General features: G+C 41.1%; 1 pseudogene; it reads left to right on the top strand.

The window, feature by feature from the left end:
* The first annotated feature begins 296 nt into the window (after positions 1–296).
* Positions 297–414, top strand: LOC134912952 (5S ribosomal RNA; annotated as a pseudogene).
* The last annotated feature ends 5,515 nt before the right edge of the window (positions 415–5,929 follow it).

Here is a 5,929-nt window from a genome sequence, read left to right as displayed (position 1 = left end):
TCCAAACTGGCACCAGTTTTATAATGCTTTAATATCTTACTCTTAGTCCTTAGGATGGCCTATGTTTTTCTTACCACCAACAGGTTATATCAGAGAATAACTCTTCACACATTCCCTTTCAATATCAGGGACTCTCATTGGTGATCCAGTACCTTCACCTATGGCAGTTTTCCAACTGGTAGGCTTCCCCCACTGCCTAACCCCAACAGCAGATCCCACTCTATTTCTTTCAACATCTTTATTTTTCATGAACTATCATCAATGATTCTGGAGAGGAGGCATTTAGGACTCCTATGACCTACTACCACACCATACTGCATGTGCCCAATCTCGTCTGATCTTGGAAGCTATACAGTATAGGGCCGTGTCAGTACCAGGCAGGAGACCACCTGGGAATACTCTGTGTAGTAGGCTGGAGATTTGGGGACACTCTGGTCTAACATTGACAGCAGATTCACTCTGTTGCTATACTCTCCTCTATCACTATTCACTGGCGGGCAATCCATATGCCCTCTAACTTCACATTGCTGGACAGATAAGGATTATTACTCTGACTTTTGGATACAATTGGACCTATACTTTGAATGTGGTTAATCAGTTTTGTGACATTAGTGAACCAACAGTACAGGATAGCACAAGCTTATATAGGTTGCGCAAAACAATTCAATCTAGGATTGCTCATACCGTCATACGGGTTATTCATTCCCGTCACCACTGCCACTTACCCTTATTCTGATATTCATCAGTGTGTTTTAATTTTATCTTGTTAGGAGACTACATCTTAAGTGATAGGAATAAAAGTTAATTTTTATGTCTCCATCATTATACATAATGACATACGTCCTTTTTCTAAGAGTGCACCAACCAAGAGTCTTCTTTCTTTTTATTTCCCTGTACTTCAAATTGTTTACTGGCTTTTTGGTGCACCATCAGCAGGATTAATAGTGAGCATTCAGCCATATAAATTGTGAATTGCTGGTTCTAATTTATTAATAATTCTGTATTTACTCTTGACTGGTGCGGAGTCACCCACACTTCCTTGAATATACCATCTGCTTGTATCAATTACTAGATCCAGAAACTCGATTTTACTTTCCTGATAGTTAGACGTAAAGTGCAGGTTATACTTATTACAATTTAAATAAGCTATAAATTTCTCAAAAACATCCTTACCACCTCGCCTATCAATACGTCATATATATCGTTTAAATAATTGGATGTTATCTGAAAATGGGTTATTGCTCTCAATTACTTCTGATTCCCATTTCCCCAGATACAAGTTTGCAAAACTGACTGCATATGGTGTCACCATAGCTGTACCCCATCGTTGATTAAAAAATTGCCAGTGAAAGATAAAATAATTATTTTTCAAGACCAGGTGAATACATTTAATAATAAAATCTCTAGTGTCTTCACTTAGGGTTTCATCCTTTTCCAAATAGAATAGAATAGCTTCCAGACCCTACTTGTGTGGTATGCTAGTATACAATGACTCAACGTCTATTATACACCAATTCAATTCTTGTTTCCATTCTACATCACTTAATATCTTTAAAATATGAGTAGTATCTTTTATGTATGAATTCAAAAGTGGAATATATTTTTTATGGAAAAGTTCTACAAACTACAAAAGAGTTTAGACGTGGCCTAGTCTATCCCGGAGATAATAGGGCAACCCCGGTTTTTTTCCAGCCTCTTACGCACCTTCGACAAATAGTAAAATATTGCTGTTCTAGGACATAAATTAAAAACATAACCAATCTTCTCCCTGCTAAGTATGGTGGCCAAAAATGGCCGGGATTCAATCCCGGGAATGGAAGCTCCAATCCCGGGGATTGAGGGATCAGCGTTGAGCGTCCACAGAATGCTCAGACGCTGCCCGGCTTACTTGTTCCGGCTCCCCAGCACAGCGTGAGAGGTCACGCTGCGCCGTCAGCCACTGCAGGGAGCCGCCAGCAGCGATCAGAGGATGTTCCCCAGCCCGATATATGTGTGCGGAGCTGGCGCGGTGGGGTGGGGCGAGGGGGCGGCCACATAGCAAAAAGCCAATCACGGGTATCCCGGGAATCCCGGGATTGCCCATTTTTTACCCGGTGTTGAAAAAATGGCCCGGGATTGGCTTCCCTACTGCTAAGACAGCCTTTAGAAGTTGTCTGATACCAGGAGTTGTCTGATATCTTTCACCACACTCCCATCAGGATCAGTGGTGAGCTTGGTGTAGGTATCAATATCACTCAACAGCCTATATGCCTCTTCCAAATATTGAGACGTATTAAGGATGACAACACCGCCTCCTTTATCCGTCATCTTTATCACTAAATTGTGATTCTCCTCCAACGTTTTAATGGGATCACATTCACCTCTACTCATATTATCTTTATACTTTGCATCATCTATACACAACTTTTTAAAATTTCTTTTAATGAGGTTGGAAAAGTTTCAATATAGCTAACTCTGGACTCCAGGGGACAGAATTTGGAACCTGCTTTCAAACCAGTCATATTAATCCTTGATACTGTATATCATTTATACCTTTATTTATTTCAGTGTCATTTTAAAAAAAATCTCTTTTCAATGTTAGTGAACGTATATATTTATTTGCGTCTGCAAATAGCTCAAAGCTATTGGGTCTAACATTCAGGGCAAATGAGAGGACTTTTGATAACAGTTTCATTTCATTTGGTTTTAGCTCATAATTAAGACAGATTAAATATTCCCGTAACTACTGTTGATTCCAACTCCTTTGTTTGTTTTCCAATACCTCCTCTTTTTCCTCTCTTGTGTGGTCTTGAGTTTTTCTTTTCAAGCTTTGTCTTGGACTGTTCCATTGTTCCCTTTCTGTCGGGTCCCTTCAGTCCCTCCAGTTTTGGCCTTTCTGTAAAAAAATCACTTGAATTCTTATTTATCATTTCAGGGGTATTCAATACACTATATCTATTATGAACCGGGTCCTCATATTTTACTCTTCTAGTGACATTTTTCCATGATCCATATGATACCTTCTGCCACTTATTCTCCCTTTTTGTCCTTTGCTAATTATTCAATTCTATTTTCCTATTCATATTCCAATTCCCTATAATCTTCTAGGTCTCTCTGATATTTTATCACCTGTATATCAATTACCTTTTTTCCAATTTATTCATTTTAATCAAACTTTCTTTTTCCATTTCTGTTAATTCTTGTATCTCTCTTACTGGCTCCAGTTTCTTCTCTAATACTGCTATCTCAGCATCCACCTCCCGGATTTCCTTTTTTCTCTCTTGCACAATAAGTAAAAACGTGCTACATTTTTACTTACCGTGTGCGCCCCTCATGTGATTTCTTTACATGCTACTAATCTAAGCCCAAGGTTGGGGCAAATTGGATACTCCTGAAATGAGAAATAAATTTGAGTGTTTTCTTTCAGAGAGGCCCAAACTGGAGGGACCGAAGGGACCCGGCGGAAAGGGCACAATGGAACAGTCCGAGACAAAGATTGAAAAGAAAAACTCAAGACAACACTAGAGAGGAAAAGAGGAGGTAAGGGAAACAAACAACGAAAAGGGAATCAACAGTGGTTATGGGAATATTTAATCTGTCTTAATTATGAACTAAAACCAAATGAAGTGAAACTTAGATGTATGTGAGGCTTGTGCTTTATAAGTAAAAATGTGCTATATTTTTACTCACCGTGTGCGTTCCTCGTGTGTTTTCTTTATATATATATGCAGTGGTGTGACTCGGCACTCCAAATGGGTAAGGAATGTTCCTTGCTGCGGTGCCCTCTGTAGATCAAATAACTGATCCTCAGCAGTCCATAGAAAACAGCGGCACTCAGCAAAAAAAAAAAGATGCCTTTAATACGGTCCTACGCCATTTCGGGTCTAGCCCCGTCGTCAGGGACAAGCAACACATAAACATACAGTGCAAATACAGAGTACTTATACCCACAATAACAAGTGATCATTGATCTAGATTGTACTCACCTGTCCAGCGCCGCCGTTCCCGCCATGTCCAGCCGCACCGAGCGCGGGTCTCAGGAAGATGACGTCAACAGCCGGCGCCAGACAGAATGAGCCAATCGGGAAGTGCTACCCACGTAACTAGGAGATGCCTGTAAACAAAACAAAGTGTACATTTAAAAACGTAAAAACACTTCCCCAAACCCAACAATGACAATAAAAACCACAAAATGGTAACAAGCACAGGGAAATGCATGCATAGATATTGAGCCAGTATAAAAACTGAACTATTTTGGACTAAAAATTATGCATTCCAAAAACGCTAAACATTATATGCGCAAATAAAAAAAGAACAACAGTTCCAGAGAATAACAAGTGGCAATATAGGCTAAAACGAAGCAGCCAAAGGAGCAACATACATATAGAAATCAATTGTTTTACAAAAAACTTTGCAGCCCTAAAGTTTAATTAAATCCCCCCGGTGACAATATATTAAGGACATAAATCCACCTGCTCTCTCTCTGTAAGATGATCTTATTACGATCCCCACCCCGATGTGATGGAGGGACATGGTCAATGATGATTGCCTGTAAACTGGCTACATTATGTTTTGCTAGTAAACAATGGCGAGCTACTGGCTGTTCGCTATTCCCCTTCTCGTAGGCCTGTTTAATGGCGCTCCGATGGAGAGCCATCCGTTCATGGAATTGTCGCTGCATCTTGCCCACATAGGCAAGACGCAGGGACACTTCAACATATAGATGACATGAGTGGTTGTACAAGTAACACAGTACTGTATTTTAAAACTCTTGCCAGTATGAGGATGGCAGAAGCTAGTACCCGTTAAAAGTGTGTTACAAGTAGAACAGCCCAGGCACCGGAAGCATCCCACCTTGGGTCGTAAAAAGTGGGTCTGCTGCTGCCTGGTAAGAGGATAAACATCAAGTTTGACCACTCGATCCGCTATACTTCTGCCTCTAGTGTGACTGGGTAATAGTTTAGTACCCTGCAAGGCCGGTAATGCTTTGTCAGTGTTGACAATAGGCCATAATTTCTTTACTGTAGTGGCGGTTGTGTAGCGGTTAACCCATGGGATTCTAGGTGTTGCTCCCATTATCCCATCATGACGGGAAGTATTGGGACTCAAGAGGGATTCTCTAGTATGTTCAAGAGCTTTAATTTTACTTATCAAAAGCTCATTACGTGGATATCCCCGTTGTTCAAACCTAGATAACATCTGATCAATAGTAGATTCAGCCTGCTGGGCGTCAGAAATGATCCTTCTCGCTCACAAGAACTGCGAATATGGAAGGCCCTTGCATAAAGGCAGGGGATGAAAGCTACCATGGTGAAGCACAGAGTTACGATCCGTGGGTTTTGTGTATAGGGCTGTATGTAACCTTCGATCATGTAACGTAATTGCCACGTCTAAAAAATGTACCTCAAACTGCGACATCTGATATGTAAACTTGACCCTACTAGCAGACTTGTTATGATCCTCCAGTAATTTCTCTAAGGCCTCCTGAGTACCCTGCCAAAGAATCAGAAGATCATCTATGTCAGGGGTGGGCAATTATTTCAGCTGAGGGGCCACTTGACATTTCCTGTCAGTATCCGAGGGCCACACACAAAATAGCAGCTCCCCCCACTTGCCAAAAATATAGGGACGTGGCTTCATGTGGAAGGAGTGTGAACAAAACATAATACAGATTCGTATTAGGCTGCACAATAGTCTCCATTATTCAAATTGCGCCACTTACACACATTACAGCAGGTAGAGCTCCTTTTTACACAGTACGGAAGGTAGAGCCCCCTTTTACACATTGACATTTTATTTAGGATAATTATTGCGCAGCAAGCAAATTATCTAGTGTCTTATGGCCCCTGGGGAAAGGTGTGACACAGTGATAGGACACGGGGAGTGTGACACAGTGACAGAACACGAGGGGTCACAGATAAGAGTCGGCACACACACAGTCCAGTCTCCG

This window comes from Pseudophryne corroboree, chromosome 4 (assembly GCF_028390025.1).
Source record: "Pseudophryne corroboree isolate aPseCor3 chromosome 4, aPseCor3.hap2, whole genome shotgun sequence".
Lineage (NCBI taxonomy): Eukaryota > Metazoa > Chordata > Amphibia > Anura > Myobatrachidae > Pseudophryne > Pseudophryne corroboree.
The sequence above is the reverse complement of the archived record's forward strand: the minus strand, read 5'-3'. Positions and strand labels throughout refer to the sequence as shown.